Here is a 20,850-nt window from a genome sequence, read left to right on the forward strand (position 1 = left end):
TTAATTACATAAATTTTGTTGGAGTGTAAAGAAATATAAAACTAAAAAAAAAAATAAAAAATTGGGCTTGTCCTTGTGACAACAGGGTACAACCCTGCATCATGTTCCTGTGAACTGAATTGCACAAAAGAATAAGCAATGTGCTTAATAATCAGAAAAACCGACAATGTCCCCCTTTCATGAGTGAACTATTTTTACTTTTTTTTTTTTTAACTTTTAGTCGAAATTCTGTGTTGATATAGTAACTCAAAGACCTTTGTTGGGCTCCATTACTCCGTGGCAGAGACCCTGAAGAGCAGTGAGGTTCAAAATGGTAACAGAAGACCAAGTACGTAGCCTTTACTTGTAAAAAATGTATCTCTCTTCACCCTGCAAGTTTTCACAGCATATGGCACAAATCTAAAGATCTTACACATCTTACATTTGTTAAAATACACAGAAACAACAAAAGTATATCTGATGCATTTATTGTTAAAAACGTAGATAAAACAACCTACTATTACAGTAATAAATGCTTCTATTCATTTTATCTACAAACCATCGGAATCCAGGAATGAACAACTTGTATTAAGGGAGCCAATGCAAAATCTAAATCCAGATCTAATTTATAGATTAATACCTTTACATCTACAAACAGCAGAGGTCTTCTTGCACTGTGATATGGGTCTTTTGGTAACCACTCAGGCTTTTCATGGCAAGTTGGTATGCAAACTTGCATGGCTCCGAGACAGAGGCTGATGCAGGTCAGCAGGCAGGTCAGTGGTTATCAGCCTCCTGCTTGTGCACAACTCTCGAGGAGAGGAGGAGATGCTGTGGCATTGCTGAAAGAAATCACAATTCTGTGTGTGGTGATGATGAATAGGTTTCATACAAAGTAACCCATTGTTGTGTTAGCTGACGATTTGTATTTCAGAAAGTAGTAACATATTAAATCTGTAACTGTCAACTGAATTGTCACATGTCAATTCATATCTGTTTTGCACATTAATGGTGTAACAGAAGTGATACTGTAACAGAAACCATTTGATCTCTAGCCAGTCTACCATGGGCAGTTTTTAATCGTCAAAAAATGGTCACATTCGCTTCACAATTTAGAGATGCCACACATTTGAAATCAGGTATTTAAATACAGTTTACGAAAAGACAAGGATTCTATCTGATACTGAATAAGAGTAAAGATTTTCTTTTAAAGAGTTGCAATATGTTTCATCAGTAATTTGAATACAAGCGTATTACTAGCCCGATGTTGATTTTGAAAGAAGGTGAAGACCTTTTATTTGATTCAGTGATTGCAGTGACTGGTCTTCTCTCTTCATGTACTTAGAGTATATCTAAGGGAAGTTTTCCGAACACAAATGCACTGACTAACCTTCAGTCCCACAGATGTCAACTCTCCCAATCTGTGCCATGTGTCGAAATCACATAGAACATTTAAAAACCATGATATGTTTGAAGTGGAATCGTGTCTTATAATGTCTTAGCTCACTTGCTTGCTTTGCAGTGAACGGCACGTTTCTGCCTCAAATACAAAGAACTCAACCACAAGAACTGGAACCTGTCTTACACTCTGAGTCTAACTCACTGTAGCAAAACAGACAAATGCAAACATTATATAAAACATTTTCCTTTAGTGGGATTTTACCTCAACAAACACAATGGTTGCTCTGTCCACTATTACAAACTTTTATTTCTCCCAAATGGTACCATTCGATCAGCTCAATGTAATGAAAGATTCACAGACCGTTTACAGGCACCAGATCCCATCACATGCATTATGCAATAAACCTTGTGTGGTTGGTGTTCAGTCCTTTTCTTTTATGCTCTTAAGTCGCCCTTGCTCCTTCCATTTTTTGATATCTTCCATGACTCTGTCATACCTGCAAACTTTTGAATTTGAACCAAATGACTGAAAATCCACTTCTAAATTCTCTTTATTTCTGATTGCTCAACCACATTTTTCTTTTCTCCGGCAGCTAGAGGTAAAAAGTTTGACTCGTGACACTGCTGCCTCATGAATCACAAACTTGCACCACCCTCTGAGCTTGATGTGCAAGTCTGTTTTCTTTCTATTCCTCAGTCAGATCAGCTCCCTTTCAGACTATAAATCATTTTCTCACCCCTCTTCTGTTTTTAGTCTCTTGCTGTTGCCATCTGTCTGTATTAGTTCTTCATATTGCTGCTTTTCAGCATCACAATGCAATTTTCATTTGTTCAGGATAACCACAAGTTTGACTAAATAATAACCTTATGGACTTAAAAAGGCAAGACAACTTGCAAGATTCAACCTGGATTTCATTGCGGGAGTAAGAATGAACTGTCATTTCAATACATACCAATTTTTTTTTTTACATAGCTCCATTTCATATCATATTATCTTATCATATCCCATTATATAAACACTTCAGTTCAGTCTACCTACAGCTCAATAAACTCATAAATCACAAGAACTTATCAGGAAGATGAAGAGACTGAAAACAGCTCAAAATTATGGAAATTACACAATCCTCCTTCTCCCCAAAGATCTGACCAAACTTTAAACTAGGTACTTCCTACCAGCTGTAAATACCCTTTAAGTTTCCTCTAATTGATGAGGTGCAGCCTTACAAAAGTGAATCTACCCAGATCCTTTCACAATACATTTCTAATATGATGCTGGACGCTTTGACTTTTGGTATTGACTACAATTATTCAATACAATTATTTCAATATCTGCTGGATAAACAAAATACTTTTTGGTGTAAATGTTTTGTTTTATTCATAGTTATTTACTGATGAGCATAAAAACATAACAAGCATATTTAAGCATATTCCATTTTAAAATTAGGATTCCAGCTATGTTGTAAAACATCTAAAGTGGGTCTTAAGAAAAACAGAAACAAAGGAGAAAAAGAAACAGGTAAATATTACACTGACCTGAACTGCTCTGATGCAGACAAAAATGTATATAATAAAAAAAAGTTAAGATGGGGGGGAAAAAAAGTTTTATACGAAATGCCAAAAGATATATGTTTTAGCAGACAGCACAGAATATCATAAAATAACTCATAACAACACTCTGGAAAATAAAAGTCTGAGAAAATAACGTCAAAGAAGACTATAAAGGGAAATACTGTTGGGCTTTGTCTAACACTTACAAGCAACAACTGCAAATTCTCCATCACAACCTTGGAAAGACTAGGCACAAACAAGTATGTGACCTTATTGGTCAGTGTATTTGACAAATTCATTGAAGTTATATCCCTATGTATTTGAAATATGTGTGATGCAACAGAACTTACAAAACCGTGGGTCTGTTATTGTACGTCTCATATCATACATACAAAACTACATCCCAGATGCAGAATTAAAAGCAAGGACACACCTGTACACTTTGTCCTTGGCTGTAAAGCACATTGCATAAACATCTCACTGGGGACCCTAAATATTTCTATACTTACCCATAAACACTGAACGGCAGACAGGCACATGCAGGCACAGGCCTAGAAAACAGATTGGGTCATACGAGTCCCAAATAGATGAAAACTGTTAATCAGGCCAAGCTAAATGGAGCTCATCATCTTTAGGTTGGAATTAGGCTGAGACTGAGGTTATCTTTAGCCGCCCACAGGGCAATAACAAAACTCCATTGAAGAAGCACGGATGCTGTCTTGTTAATGGAAGATGTGCTGTGAAGCCTGATTGCATGATCAATATAAAACTGACAATTTAGCCTGAATCTTTTATGAGTTAAGTGTTACACCTCATGAAAATGGGGAAAGGCCTTGTAGATTACAAAACTAAGATTTTTTTTTTTCAGACTTTTTATCGGCACTCACTTTTACAGCACTGAATCTGCAAAAACACAAAAACAAAGCAGAAAAAACACCAACTACTGAAGACAGTAATTAAAACAATTCTGGGTCATTGCTATAAGTTAATATGACTGGCTACCCTTGTAATCATTCGTATTTCAAATAATGTAAGATTTGGTAGATAATTAGTTTCCGGAGCTGTTAAAGTGACAAAAGCTCAATCAGTAAGGCCGTGATTCCGAGTATAAGTTGCAGTTTAGTACCACATTTTCCTGTAGGCACTGAAAATATAACTTTTTAAAATTCTTTTTCATCTTTTTAATTGAAGTCAACCTGCACTGATGCATAGTTTTCCATTCTGAATATAACCAAGAAGGTACCTCTAAAATCACATTGGGAAGTAAATGTTAACAGAATGATCTGTCACTGAAAGCTAAAAGAGACAACATGTTTTTGCAATAAGTACATTTATCCTGCAAGACCTTTACAGTGACACACTTGTTTAACCATGAAATCCCTGACCTTTGATTTAACAGTGAATGCAAGCACTTTAGAACAATAACCTTAGAGCCATCTGTGAAAGCATTTTAGAGGCACCAAAAAGAAAAGAAAAAAACTAATCACAACAAAAGCCTTTCTTGTCATGCTGTAAATATATTTTTCTCTCTGATGAAAAAAAAGGGGAAAAAAGGGTCATGTAGTGCAACCTGTCACATTTTGTTGTTCCATACTGGAATTTAGACACAAGCTCCACATTGGTTTTAAAGGGGAAAATGTATAACTGACGGCTAAAAATACAGTAAAATGATTATGATAATGTAATATTTAACGCTAATGATACATTTACTAAACGATACATACAGCAATGTAAGTGCTTTGATTTCATTCAAATGTCGCCACTGTTGCTGGACCGTAGCCTACACAACTGAACACATTACTTCCCTAGACTCAGGGAATCGTTACAGCCTCACTCTGCGGAAGTAGAAATAGGCAAACCCTTTTGGAAAGAGATCCCTAAGCATTCATCCTACAGCTGGATGCACATGAGGATCAATTTTCAGCAACCAGCATGTCTTTCTTGGTGAAAATCAGATCATAGCCCGTCTCCTGCTTAACTGCATATGGAAGGAGAACATATTTTGGATGTCATGAGAGCGTTTATGCATTATTGATCAAGAAGATGGACAAACTGAAAAGGTGCTATCCCTTCTATCTGAATCATTGGGACCAGAGGGATCCAGACATCCCTTTGATTGAGCTGAATAGGTGTCCAAAATATGCTCTCTTAGTCCCAAACACATGGTAGACGTCAGAAATCTCCAACAAATAAATTGATCAGATTTTTTTAAAGACACAGTTTTAGTCTGTGGAACAGGGAAAATTGTTTATTTAATTTAATCTACACACAAATTGTCTTTATAATATGCAATGTTAAAGCGATACAAATGCAGGTAATTTTTGAATAGTCTTGATAGAGCTGATGAAAATTATCAAGTTATGTTCAATTTAAATGAGATTAACCTATTATTTAATTCCACTGTCCTTTTTAAGAAAACCATGGTTCTTCATGTAATGAGAAACGGCTCTAAATTAGTAGGTTAATTTTAATAATATTTCAGGAATTATTGTGCACTTACACAATGTATGAAATCCCACTCCCTAGCTATATCTAACAAGATGAAAAACAAAAATAAAACAAACACATTTTTACCTTTATTCAGCTCAAAAAAGGAAATTGTGGTATAAATGTACTGAATCCTGAGATCCTATCTACTCTAAGCATTCAGGGTTTCAACCCCCCTGGGCTAAATCTCTCTTTTTTTTTTTGGCCAAAAAAAAGTATGCTTCAATCACAAGAACCTTGCCAGTTGCCTTCAATCTCATTTTTGCACCAATTACAATATGAACTGTTGTAATTGTAGAAGATTTAGACTATATAAGCGTTTCTGACCTGGTGGAATGACGGGCTTAGGCACATAAATTGAGTTTGATGGTGCAGGGGGGAGAAACTAATTGAGTGATCAAATGGGCAAGGAAACAAGTCAACAATAAAGTAAAGAGGTCAGGAAGTAGTGGTGCTTAGGAGGAGCAGGAAGTTCTGAGGCTAGGAGCCTACACACACAAACCAACACACTCAAAAAGGCCTGTGGGACTTGGTACACAGCTTTCTGTGTCAAGTAACACATGTTCAGGGCTCTTAGGTGGTTCTGTATTCACACTTCAGCTTGCACTTCCCTTCAATCTCATTCTTGCACCATTTATTAAGAGTATTGATTAAAATACCCAAAATGCATTAGGAAGAAAAACTGCAAAAAACAGCAACGGAAAGAGTTCACCAAAAGACAGTTTAACCACATTAATCTCCCATAGTGATGCACTTGATTGACCTCATTAAGTGCTTTATGAAGGGATAGAGCCCAGAGAGCAAAAAGAGAGTGAGCTAAAATGAAATACAAAACAACTTTAAGTCTGAAGTTATTGCCTAATTAGCTTGTGGTTTAGTCTGGTGCTTTTCAAGAAAACACAACCTAACAATACATGTTTTTTTGTTTTTTTTCCAGTTTTTTGGGGGCGGAGTTAGGCTCTGCTGGCAGTAAACAGACTGGAAATCAGGAAGAGAGAGAAGGCAAAAACATGCAGCAAATAGCCTGAGAACTGAAATCGAACAGTTGTTCGAGTTGTTCTCGATGCACATCTGCATCGAGGACTACAGCCTCAGAACATGGTTTTGACCTTGCTAAAAGATTTATGCCGTTTTTGCTGAGACATAGTTTAGCTAATATAACACAATGCCATATTGAGTTTTATGAAATGTCCAGGAAATCCTGACATCTCCCAACCCCCAACCCACAAAATAACAATCTAAAGCATTTTGTGCATGCAGCCTCTGTGTTTACGTGTGCAGTAGATGCACTTCTGCGCAGCACTAAAACAGAAATGGTACACCAACAAGGGACATGAGCAGACAATATATTCCAGGATGACTGAGTGATAAACCTTTCAGCAAGCTGTCGTGAATAATCCATTCCATTAATGTTCCCTCTCTGAGCTGAACAATGGGCCTCCTCAACTATGACCAATAGAACTTCATTACTTCTCATTGAGAGAGAGGGAGAGCGAGGGAGAGGCTTCCTATAACATTACAACAGTGTGACCTTGACATCTTGTTAGAGCCAACATTAAACTTTACGAGTGCCGCCTATGGTGTTTAAGTCCAAGATATATATGGAGTCTGTTCATATGGATATGAACAGGAAGAAAAAGGACGAAGGTAAGCCATAGAGATATATAGTGTACTGTAGCCCCGGTAGAGAGTACCAAAGAGCTAGCTAAAACAGAAACCCACTTTGTTTTAAAGGCCCACAAACTGCAGGGAAGCTGTAAATTAAATCCTGCATGAATATCCTGCTGTCTTGTCCAAGATTGATTTCATTCACACAAACTGGGCAACATTTGAAGTGCTTGAAGAGACATTGTGCTGTAAAGCTCAGTGAAAAGTGGTCAAGGCTAACTCATCTATAAAGATACAATGTTTGCTGAACCAGGTTTCTTGGGCTGAGTAAATTATGTTGCTTTTTAGTGATTTACACTAGAGTAAATAAAATGTAAACTATCTTAATGTGCAGTTGTACTTATGCCTCGATTACTGACATGTTTAACAGCGTCGATTTGATGGGCTTATGTCACACTGTATGACATACAATCAGAATAAGAGTGCATTAATCTCTTAGCCTAACACGTTCTCTTTCACAGCAATTACAATGAAGAGTCTGTCTGTGATTACAAATTTATACCTGTTATATTAAAGTGCCTGTGCAGCAAACCAGTAGGAAGATTTTGCTGTCGTTAAGTTGCCATGCACTACACTAGATTTATCCCACAATGGGTATGGGTTTATGAATATTAGATTTATTCACAGACACAGAGAGAGAAACCTGATTGCCCTTTTACAACTTCTGTGAATTACTTCTGGAAATTAAAGGGGGGAGACTTGCAGGTGGTGTGCACTTAAAGACTGATTAACTACAATATGCTAACTGAACCAGTAAAGATTCTAATCAAGCCATAATCACCCAAGGCAAAAAAAGCTAAGGAACAAGAATTTACTATGCAATGCATTCCAGATATGCAGCTTTTATTTATTTGATATGTCACCCAAGCTGAGGCAATGAGAGATTTTGTAGAAAAATGCCTTTCAGGTCTCATCATGAGGGCTGTGATCAAAGCTGATGGAAACATTTACTTTCACACAAAGAAATCAAGTATCAAGAAATGTCAGAACTTTCTAATGATATATAGACATGCTGTACAGGGTATGCTAAACCTGACTGGTCACCATCCTTGCTGCACTTCCCCCAGAGTCAGTCTTAGGATTGTCTTTTGGCGTAACCATTCACCAGTGTTTTGCTCTCTACTTTTCCTGTTGTGTGGGGTCAGTGGCTCTCTGTGGACTTCACCATACTACCCCCTGCAGCTGACCCTAATGGACTGTGTTAATAGTCTATATAACCTTTCTCTGGCTGACAACCAGCCTCCACTGGCAGCTCCTTAGTTTCCCCTCGTCACAACAGCTGCCCTCAGCAGCTGGATGACTGATTTGTCAACAATCACACTCGCTCCTAGATTCATGGGGTAGATGGAGACAGTTTAGCCCTCCTTCCAACATGTACAAACCAGATCTGAGCATTTGGACTAGAGTATTTTTAATTTGCGGCAGATATGCAGGCACAGTTACAAGAACCCTCTTAGCTGCTGGCGGCCACAACATCTGGCCTACATGTTTGTATGACCTCTGGTGGGAAGATTAACTATTGTCCAAAAAGGGTTTAATCTCTCATGACTACCTTGAATCAATACAGATCTTTTGTTCAATGCTACGTTGGGACCAATATTCAATTTAAATTATTTATGTAGTGAAGCATTCAAGGTTCGCCCCTCTATAAGGATACAACAATGTTTGCTGATCCAGGTTCGAGACAAAAATATCTTTGACATTGTCTTATCAAATCAAAGCTATGATGAGGCAGTGATTTAGTCTGGAGGTTTTGATTGCTGCCACTCTGCATTCTTCCAGCAGGTCTGCAAGCCTCTGTAATATCCCACTGTGGCACCATCTGAAGCAGAGTAGTTTTGCACCCCGAGAAGATGTACTGTGGGTCTGCTTGTGCATTGCTACCTAATGGATATTTGTTCTCACTTCTAAACTGCTGCGAAAGAATTTAAGGGCTAGTAAGTCTATCATGGGCTTCCCTTCTCAGGAAGCCAAGTGATGCTTGTGGAGTTCTCAAGATTCAGACCCATTTAAGGTATTTTATTGCAATGCTCACTGTAGGAGTCCTCGTCCATGTGGACTCTGGGCCATTAACTTGATGCAGTACTACCCTAACTCAGGTTAGCTTACCTCCTTTGCCACCATGGTCACTTTCGTCTGGCTTTTCACCGATACGTTACAGGTTGTCAAGTGCCCAGCTGTCCTAGGTGATTCCCACCAACTCTAAATTAGTATTTAAGTGATTTGAAAAGAAAATGATACACTTTTTTACAACTAAAACTCTAAAAATGTGGTGTGCATTGGTATAAGTGACCCAAGTAACATTTTCACAAATGGTCTTCACCTAAACTCATTAAATTTGATGTATTTCAAGCAAAAATTTAGTAAAAAGTTCAAATAAAATAATTTTGTCAATTCACACTAAGATGATCTTATAGGTGTATCCGCAAAGGTTATTTCTTGTCTGTGTATCCACAGGATTCAGATTGTTGGGAGACCAGAAAATCCTTTTTGAAACTGGATGCCAGAGTGAATAATGTTCCGAACATCAGCTTCTTGTTTCTGTGTGGCCACATGAGCTGTGTCTCTCTTAAAACCATTAATGCCCAAGCTTTATCTTTCTCTATCCCACATGTACCTTATGCCGTTTCGTTTTTTTATCTAGTTCTCTGGCAGTTTTGCAGTGCCACCGATTGGCCCGGTATACTCGCATCGTTTTTTGTGTTGCTGCATCCTATCTATACCACCTCCTATGGTGTAGATATGTCATTTTTTGTTGTGTGTGCGTGCGCGTGTGCATGTGCGTGTGTGTGTCTGTCCTCCTCATCTTTCATAAAGCATGTTTTATAGATGGGAAAAAACCCTGGAGCTCACTGAAAACTCACTTTTTTCCACTGTCTAAACAAAAGCTAAATGCATTTGCAACACAAAGAATCAGCTAACCATCTTCTGTTGAAAGAGGAAGAGTAAGTGAGTCATGGAGAAAAGCAGTGAATTCATGTAAAATAAAAAATAAAATGCCCTTTGTCATTTGCACATTACTTTTATTCCATTATAGCTAGGTTTACTTGATTCATTATGCTCTAAATATGAAAGACATTCTTTAACCCGCCTGCAAGCCTAAAAGTACAATGCACACATGCAGTTAAAAAACAAGTATGAAAGCCAGAACTGACTTTTCAGAATGGCAAACAACTCCCAGAAGCCCCAGGTCTTACTGGATTAGATTAAAAGAATACCAGGTCTGACATATCTAGAATTGCTGAAAGCTGATCCAGAAAGAGCGCCAAGGCAACAGCAGAAAAGAGAAAAAGGGGTTTCAGGCTGTGAATAAATTCTAAATGTAGAGGAAATATGAAATGAAAGGGGCCTGCTATGGTCGTAGTCTTTGAATGTCTCTGTCTTCCGTTAAGATTCCCCAACTGTGTAATGTGGGACTGGCCTACAGAGTTGGGAGGTCTTCAACAGTTGAGGCAATATTGTTGCCATCTGAAGGGAGATTTACTGAATGGCCTCATAATTCTTTTAAACGACTTGTTTATGCAGCAATGAACTCTGCGTGACTTGGCTTTTAATACTTTTGATTGGTTATGTTGATGCTGGGGGTTTTCTTCACAGTCTCCTTTTGACTGAGTCATAATGAAGTCTCAGCCTTGAGTTTCCAATTTGCCACCACACTATGTGCCTCCTTTGGCTCCAAAATGGGGTTTGGTCTATAGGCAGCTAACAAAGACCAATAAAATCTACCTCATAGTTCTTGTTGATGCATTTAATTCTTACCCATATAGTGGAAAAGATGAAAAAAATATTTTTTTCTGTGAGCGCAATATTTCACAGGCAATATGGTTTTATAGTCTCAGTTTCTAGTTCTTTGCTGAATGTAATTTTGAAGGTTTCTGTAATAGCATTCTTCATGTGGCTGGATTTATATGTGAAATCATGGCAAAGAAAGATGCTCTCCATTATACAGCGAAAAACAAAAAAGATGGGCTTAATGAACCCTGTGTAGACCTGACAGAAAACTGCTCATATTTCTTAACAAATATATCTATATATTTTTTACCACAGTCATGAATGACCCATGTTTACAATGTCACCATGTGGATTATTTAATCTCAGTCTCTGACTTTTGAATGTTATTTCTTTGTCAATCAAGACATTTCCATTTTTACAAATGGAAGATTAAAGGAGAGAGAAGGCATAATATTGTTTTTAGCCAGCCACTGGACATATGAACAGTCTCAGTCTTTGTCAATATGTCTTTGTTTCATTTTGCTGCTCTGAACAGAGGAGGAAGTAATGGCCAGATAAAAGGCTTCCCCCCTTGCACTCCATCTCCCTTTTGCTTTGGTGGATATGTTTCTACCCATGCTGTGGTGCTCTCTTTTTGTCTCTGTGGATGTCTATGATTAAGCTGCTGCCACTGCTGTTATAACAGCATCTCTACAGACAGCACTGGGCAGACAGATTGCCAATCCCCTAACAGTATAGAAGGTCACAAAAAGGTCTCATTTAAAGATGCATTGCTGCTGCACTACTTGAGTAAAAGAAGCATCAGTATCATTTGCTGTGCTAAAGCTCGATTTAAGGACTTCAAGTTAAAAAGCAGCCAAAGAGCATATTTACGCGTGTATTGTTCAGTGAAACGTGACAAGAAATATGCAAATAAATAACATTGATAAGCCCAACCTAGCATAGAAATGCAAAGAAAAAAATAAGATCGGTTTTGCTGACAGCCTACAACAGAATCCTCTCAAACAAAAGCATGTTCGATTTTGGGTTGTGTCAATGATAATTTGATGTTTAATCAGTAAGTGAATAGCATTGATTGAAACAGCATCGAACATCGAGGGGGGAAATCAATATAACTTCAGAGCGCAAAATGGATGGTTAATGTAAATGTCGAAGCATTTAAACAGATTCTGTGTTCACGCTGAGTACTTATTAGCCTGCTATTTTTGCCTTGGGAATAGACAGCTCACTTATTCAACTGTCAGGGTTGAAATGTGATCCTAATTAAAGGCAGCTGTAAGTGTGTAAGAGTTTGGGCAAAGTGCAGAAAGTGTAGAGCTCTTCTTTGTATATTTTGAGCGTGTTTGTTTGTGGAGAATTGTAAAGTGCCATCAAGACTTCTTGATTTGTAAAATTATTCCTTTAGAAACTTAGTTCTTCTACACAGATAATGGGTTGGAGAGTTAGGGGACAAGGATAAATAAAAATATATTATAACTCATTTACAAATGTGTAAATTACAAATGCATGATGGGTAAGGTAAATTTGAGCATAATTTCACACTTGTGTTTTTCCAGATTTAAACTATTTTTACTGTCCAAATTTGGAAGAGGAAAAGTAATGCGTAAACAGCACATTTTGGCTTTGTCACTAAAGCACTAAAGAATACAACTTTGTACCCAATAATATTGACCACAGGCTTATAGCTCATGCAATTTCCTAACTGTAATTAGAAATGGTAATGGATGCTTTGGTTCCATCATACTTAGAAAATAGAGTTTGAAGGAAACAAGACAACACTCTGTTTTCTAATTAGTTGGTCCAAATGCAGCAGAACAACTTCCAAACATTCTTTATCACTCATGGAAGCATCCAGTACTTTAATGGGTTTGTCGGTGCTGCTGGCCGTGAGTTGTGGGAGAGGGTGAAGACATCTGTCCTCTGTTTTGTTTTTATAAAACAGAGTCCTACAACTTTCTACAGTCTTTGTGACAATTACTTGAGAGGAAAACTTCATAACAATATGTGCATTCTTTTTTATACAGCATCAAGGACAATACAGGACGACGACGACAACTGCTCAGGATGAGGCAACTGTCATAACCATTCTCAAACCATGATCTTAACACTCCATGTCACCTCTCTACCATGTTACTCCCTCCTTATTCTGCAAAGCTCCCTAATTAATTGCTCTGACAGCCATTACCTCAGTCAGTTTGATGCTTTTACCTTTCACCATTTATTTAATCCACACAACTCCAGCCAATATCTTATAGAAATATTTTGTTCGTTCACGTTAACTTCAAATACTTGCTCTGTGATCCAGGGTGTTATCCATCTTTAACTCATCTGTGCTTTGTCATTTTATCTGCACAGAAATGCAGGTACCAGCGTAGCAAAGCAAGGATTCCTTTCTTCACATCTCTGTGGTTGTATTTGTCGCTCTCTATCTTATCTCCATTTCTTTTAGGATTTAGCTTTTTCCGATCTTCTTTTGTCTTGTTCAGGTCCAGCCGTTCTGTCTTCATTTGTCCTTGTATGCTTTTCTCATACATAAGCTGCACAGAAGTGGCTCACCAGGCACATTTAAAAATATGTGCTTTATAGTATTTTTTTCTGCATATAATCTACTGGGAAAGTCTTATTCTGTTTCAGAGTCTTATAAACAAAAGAAGTTCCATGTCCTGCCATAAAAATCCTACAAAAACAACAAGTCACAGACTTGACTCGGCGCGTCTTGCTCACGTTTGATCCGATTTAGGCAGATTAATTTCAGCCAGCTGCTTTCTGCCTGTTCACTCCTCCTACACAAATGGTTCCCATAAAAAACAAAAAAGTTATTAATTTCATGTCTTGTGATCCACTGACAAGTTAATTCTTAATATTCCACTTGACTGGTCAGATGAGACACAACACTTCTGATATTTTACTCAATATATTATGGAATATTATGGATTTTGGGATTTTTTTTATAGCTTCCAGCAAGACTCCAAATCAGTGGCTCATTTTTACTTGAAAAAAACAGTTTTAAGTAAATTCTGTGGAATCAAAAATGTTTTATTAGCCAATATTTTAAAAGGAAAAATATGGATTTTTTTTTTTTGCTTTTATTTACCAAGTGGGTTTACCTATGGATCAAATAGAACATGTGATAAAATTTCTCAAGGGTAACTTACAAGCATGTGCAATCGATCAGGTAAGCAGAAAAGAATGCAACTATTCAGAAATAAAATTAGAGCTTTATGTAAAAGGGTGAAGCTGCATAGCTGTAATGTTGACCAATCACCAAAAAACTGCATGCCTCAAAATTTATAATTATAGTAATATTAAGGAAATCTGCTTCTTGTGTTCTTTAGACATTTTCTTTCAAGCGCTCATGCACAAGACATTATCAGTAGATTTCAGTTAGTCATATTGCACATGGAGTCTTGACTTCATAGCTTAAGACATTTAGGCATCAGGTAGATCAGATAACGTTTTGGCTTTCCCACTTTTTAAGGGTGTCTGAGTATTTCCAAAAATCTAAGCGGTAAGCCTAGATTTCCAACAGAAATAAGTGCTTCCTGTATTTCTTGCAAAAGTAATTCATCCTGATTATAGACAGTTTTAGCTCTAATTAGCAGAGCAAAGGGATACAAATTGCTATTTAAAATCTACAGACAACTGCATGCGAGTCATCATGCATTAGTCGAATACCAGCAATCATTCAGCCTGTAAAGGCTGAGATTAACTACAAATTGTACAAATAATATTACATGCATAATGTCTCTGCTTCAGCAGTATGTAAGGGCATCCGTCTGTATCACTGACATAATACATCAAAGTCAAGCTGAAGCCTCTGTTACACCAACTCCAAGGGGACCATGAAGAACACTGTGCTGTCAGTTTGACTGCCATCTTAAAAATCAAAGCGGCTCACTTCAGCTGTTGCAGCTGATGGACAAGCTGCCACTAAAATACACCAATAAAAGAGATGCATGAAAATAAATAAAAAATAAATTAAATTAGAAAAAAAAAGCATTTATGGCCTGAGTTATGGAGAAAGAACCTGTCTAAAGCCGTATGCGCCGTCTCCTCTGAAACTTCCTCCTCATGTTCCCTGTTGAGCAGAAATGAATGACACTTTGACAGGTCTGAACTTGCCAGATGATTTGCAGCTCAGGACAGATCTCAAATGGATGGCTCGAGACAAAAACTTCTTAATAACCATCTAGAGACACAAAATTTATAATAACTAGTCTGTCACTGATTGATAGACTCAAAACCACCCCTCTTGGGCAAGGCAGACTTTTTTGTCTTTTGTCTCCCCCTTCATAAACATTAATTTGTAGAAACTCACAGTCACCCCTTCCAACTGACAAACACCTGAAAAAGCTCTTGATACTTTATTTGCCTCCAACAACTCTGACCTGAATATGTCACTACCTATTTTCAGATTGCTGCAATACTGGTCACTGAATGATGAGCTGGATTCTGAGCCACAAGCTCCTAAACCTTACACAACTGCTGCTGTAAGCGATTCTGCACAGTAGGGGAACCGTTTCTGTTCATTAGTGAGCATCTACTGGCTTTATAAAGTTCACCAAGATTAGACGGCCACACAAACAACAACAACAACAACAACAACAACAACAAACACCTTTGGGAAACTCATTAGATGCCAAAATCCATTCATCTGCATACAAAGTGTGTCATTTAGAAGGCTAACTTTTTGTTTTAGTGTTGGAAGATTTTAAAAGTAAAACAGAAAAGTTACAGGAAGCAGATCCATTAGTTTTGTTTATTTTTCACAGCAAAGAGAGTCTTTATTTAAAGGATTTTAAGCTGCCCTTGATACAAGTTTGCAAAATCACTAGACTACTGGCTCACAAAAAAATTCAGCAAGAAAGCAACAAAAAGAGAAAACAGTACTATGAATATGAATGTCACAAATGGAAAAATAAACACATACTAATAAGCTGGTTAACAGCAAACTCCAAACCTTCTGAAAAAATGGGCTATTTTTAAACACATTTTGTAACTCTTGGATAATATACTTATATACTGATGCATCCATTAATATATAAGCCTATTTAAATTTCTATTTAAAGAAATTAGAAGGAATTTCAACAACAAAGAAAAATATATATAAGCACCACCTCCATCCCACAGTTACAAAGGTATTTCAGTCTGCATCACTGAAAATCTACAAAACAAGTAATGGGACAAACGTATGTACAAATAAATCCCAAATAAAAATAACATCTTCCCTAAAAACCACCTACCTCTTTACTTTTCTACAAAAATTAGATATCACCAACTTATAATAGAGTGCTCAATTTTTCCTAAAAACAGTTTAGCATCATTATCCAACTCAAAGCGGGAGGAAAAACCTGATTTAACGTTGCATGCTCAATTGTTGAATCAATTCATTAATCACAGCAATTGAAGAGCCTTTCTGTTGTGATCGTTTGTAACAAGAGGTGTCTTTTACAACCTGTGAGAGAAACATGAGTCAGCGTTACTCAGCTCTGCAGTTTGCAGTTAAGAGTATTTCACCTATTTGAAACTATATACTATAGAGCTGTTGCCTTGCAGCAAGAAGGTTCTGGGTTCGATTTCTGGCCCCGGTCCCTCTGCATGGAGTTTGCATGTTCTCCCTGTGCATGCGTGGGTTCTCTCCTGGAATTCCGGTTTCCTCCCACAGTCCAAAAAAACATGACTAACAGGTTAATTGGCCTCTCCAAATTGCCCCTAGGTGTGAGTGTGTGTATGCATGGTTGTTTGTCTCGGTGTTGCCTCTCACCTGGAACGTTAGCTGGAGATAGGCACCAGCAACCCCACCGACCCCACTGAGGGACAAGGGTGTAAAGAAAATGGATGGATGGATATATATATAGCTGCATAACTAAACTTGGTGGGAACACTGATTTTAAAAATGACAAAAACAAATACAATTGCATTAAGGGGCTCTATTTACAGTGTATTAATGACAGCCCATCAAATCAAAGGCTCCTTTTTAGCATTGTACTAATGAACTGAAAATGCTGGGAGGTGAAAGATGGCCTATTGATGAGACAAGATGAGGATTGTTGTATAGTGAATTATTGTATGACATCTATTGGACGACTATATTTAGTCTCCCTCAGTCTTCGGGCTGTGACCAGAATTGATTCATCTGTGCTTCTCCTTAAGTGGACTCCTCTACAAGAATTATCTGCTGTCACTACGACTCTCTTCAGATGCTGATGACCGTATAAAACACTGCATCCTGATGCAGAGGAACACACAAACAGGCAGAGATCTAAACCGGTTAATTTCCAGCACACACCAAAAACTGGTGAGCACAGTTACCACACTCTACATTTTACCTTTTCTAAATGTTGCAATGATCCAAAAGAAAGACGGAAAAAACATTAACCAGAAGTTCTTAACATAATCTAGAGTTGTATTTTCTGCCTTTGTCTTTGCACGAGAGCCAACAAACATCTCTCAGAACCTGTTTAAGAGATTTAAATTGTTTATGAAAAAGCCTGTACTGCACACACAAGATTCACTCACAATGATGTAAACCGCAGACAAGCTTCTCCTGATGTGTAGCATAGACACCTCCAGAGTCCTCCACCAATTTTCTCAACAGCCCCTGCACTGTTGCGATAAATGTTAAATCAGTCTTTTCTGCGCCGTGTCGTTTGTTATGACTCTCTCTTTCAGCTCACGCCCAGCTTTCATCGACCTCTGACACCTCACAAATAGAATTTTACAGAGAGAGTCGAGCAGCTGTGAGAGGGAGAGCGGCACAGCGAATGAAAGAACGTATTCAAATAAAGAAGGCAGAAGAGATTTAAAAAGAGGCTGAAGACAGAGATATGATGAACAGGGCAGGACAGAAGGGGAACGAGAGGGGAGCAGTGAGGATGAAGGAGGGATAATAAAACTTCACAATACTGGAAAGAAACATTGTGGTCTCAACCTCTGGAATTCTCTCATATTGATTAAGTTGGTTTTCTAATGCTTTAAAGTTTTTTCCCACAAAAGAAGAATGACCTTTAAAGATTTATGGGGAGAAAAATAATCATTTTGATGCAGCTTTCTTCTGTTGTTTGGCCTGGGTTGGTGAGATTGTCTTTGAACATTTTGCCAACGACCTTGAGAAGGTAGAGAAATATGTTAATTAAGCACGAGTAGTAAAACGGAAGCCTGAACATGACAGCAGTGCTGAATTTGACTATGCAGAATAATAATAATAATAATAATAATAATAATAATAATAATAATAATAATAATAATAATAAAAATCACCAACATGCAGAATATGTCTGCACACAAAATTGTAAATACGTGAAATGTGGTTCCAAATGAATGCACGTACATACTTTATACTGATATCATCAACCCATCAAAACAAGTCAAGTCACTGTTTAAGTGTACAAAAGCACCTACTGAAATCAACTAAAACATACTGGATTAGAAAAATTCTAATGGTGTTCAATCCAGAAAAGCAATACAATTCAGATTTATTTATTTAAGTATTTTTAAGTATTGTCTGTTGATGGAAAGTTGGACGTAGTTCTTTGTGACACATGGTCGCATGTTGAAGTATTTGTCATGTTGTACAATAAAATATTAAACCAAACCGACATCCAAAGTGTGTTAACATTTCCCACAATATGACTTGTCCTGAAGTGTCAACCTGATGATATACATCAGAAATTACGTCAGAAATACAACTTTTTAGAAATTAAACATATACAATAACATCTTCTCTTTACTACATTAACTCACAGTGCCAAATAAGAGCCAAAAATAGGTTTTAGTAAGCACTACAGCACACAAACCAAGGAACAAGAGGGAGAGAAACGCTGCAACAGAACAAGCCACATTAAACTGCCCTGAACTGACGGAGGAATAAAGGGCAAATATGGCCGAAGGTTATGTGCCTGGTGATACTAAATATGCAGAAGTGCCAGCTTATAACACAAACAAAGGCCGTTCTTGTAGGTATTATTGCTATTGGGGATATCACTTTTAACACTTTGACGCAGTAACACACTTTTTGGAGTAAATAGACACTTTGACAAAGACTGTTCAGATAAGTGGTTGAGTTCTAGACTCGCCTTTTGTGGGAAACTAACCCTTTCTGCCTCTACCAGGATAAGAGCAGTTTATATTTGGTAGGAAGTTGCCCAAGATACCAATCCCAATTGGCAGTGATTACTTTTTAATTAAGGCTTGAACCTTTGGGGTGGAGCTCCATAAAGAGAAAGTGTTTAGCATTTCAAGTTGGAGAAATTGATTTCTGCTTTCCATTGAATTAGGAAACCAATCCTTACATTGTTTCTGATAGTGTGTGACACCATTTATCTTTCAAAGAACAAACACTGTATAAACCAAATGACAGTTTTCCACAGATTTTGGGGAAATTTTCATTTTGTTTCAGACTGTAACTGCTGTAATTAAAAAATGTAGATTATGGAGCACCGTGTTGCAATCCTGACTGGAGTCTGAATTCATCTCTGTTTTAAGGAAGAGCTGCAGTAAGAGAATCATTGTTAAAGTCGTTCTTCTTTTGTTTCGCTTTTTGTGAAATGAGACTTTTCCTTTATCCCACATATATCCAGCAGAACTCCTGCCAACAGAAGGCTGATGAGAAGCAATTCTTTCAGCATTAGCAGGTGTAATTTACATAAACAGCACTGGCAGTTGAAACATAAGCAACAAACAGCCCAGGGGGAATGGGCATTCAGGGTAATTAAATTCTGGTGGATAAAGGTCCGGGGTAGCGTAATGGAACCACATCTAGACTGGCAATTAAAAGAGTCAAATTTACTTAGTGATTGTGGTCTATAATCTGAAACCAAGGCTGACAATTTTTGGTCAGTTTGCAAGATCTAATACTACTTTCCTATCACTCTCTCTGGCAATGGATTGTGTGGAGCTCATTGGGGAGTCAGTCAGCCTCCACTATACATTCCTAAATTTTTAATGTCACAACGAGCGCATCAACAGAATGCTCTCTCATCAAACCAAATTGGGGCTTAGGTAGGTTTTATTAAGGATTGGCTGTGTCCTCCAATTTGCAGTAAACCAGTGTAAAACCATACAGTGCAACACTATTGTGGCTCCTAATCAAGTGTGCTAAGAGAAATGTAATGGAATCAAGATCTTGCCTAAAAGCACCTCTAGTCACTGTGAATATTGTGGGTGACAGCAGGACAGTGGTTTGGGCTGCAAGAGGTTTCAAATGCCAGATGAGGCCTTTCTGTGAGCTTTCATGTTGTTCCCATAACTGAGTTCTCTGGGTTCATCAGTTTTTCTTCCAAACTCCACACATTTTTGCAATGTTAATTCAAAATTGCTCATAGTTGTGAGTACATGAACCTCTGTGTTGACCCTGGTATGGACTGCATCACCTATCTGCATAAAGAGGCACTTTCATGCGGGCACTGACAGCCACTTTGAACTCTCTCTTGCCTAGTAAATCTCTTGGGTTAGAGATTGATTAATTTTCCTTTTCCCTAAGTATCACTTAGTGTACTTCGACTCCTGTTTGCCTTAAAATATATTATTTGCTTTTGAACCAACAAACTGACAACAGTTTCTTTTTTTTTACTTCTTTAAATTCTGTTGAAGCTCACCTTTTGACCAATGCAATCACAGAAGCATTCCTGAAGAGAAAAAACAGGGAGTAGGTTTACTTTATCTGATTCAACAGCAGGGTGGCTAATAGAGGGCACCGTCCTCCTTGAAGCAGAAAAAAAAACCCTTATATAGCAGAAAATGGCTTTTAAAATTGGTTTGAATAGAATATGCACCCCCCGTTATAAGCAAAGTGTAATTTACAAAAAAAAACAAAAAAAAAAAACTTTGTGTTGTTATAATGGATGTCTACTATATCTGCATATCTTTGAGAGAGATTTGCTACAGTACTCATAGCTATAGCATCTTTTCCAATAATAAATTGAAAGAGGAGATGTTCAGCCAACAGATACTGCCAAAAATATTAAAAGGATGCCATTTTATGAAATAAACCAGAAACAAAGGTCAGAGGATGAGGAAGAGGATAAAACTTGTTTT

General features: G+C 37.6%; 1 long non-coding RNA gene across 1 annotated transcript in view; it reads right to left on the bottom strand.

The window, feature by feature from the left end:
- Nucleotides 1-214: 214 nt before the first annotated feature.
- LOC148157661 (uncharacterized) overlaps nucleotides 215-20,850 on the bottom strand; it is an 88,565-nt gene continuing 67,929 nt past the window's right edge. Inside the window, exon 3 of the long non-coding RNA XR_015764267.1 lies at nucleotides 215-821. This is a non-coding gene — a long non-coding RNA (uncharacterized LOC148157661). The remainder of the gene's footprint in view (nucleotides 822-20,850) is intronic.

The sequence above is a fragment of the Poecilia mexicana genome, unplaced genomic scaffold, assembly GCF_051168715.1.
Source record: "Poecilia mexicana isolate PSO_F unplaced genomic scaffold, ASM5116871v1 scaffold_9, whole genome shotgun sequence".
Taxonomy (NCBI): Eukaryota; Metazoa; Chordata; class Actinopteri; order Cyprinodontiformes; family Poeciliidae; genus Poecilia; species Poecilia mexicana.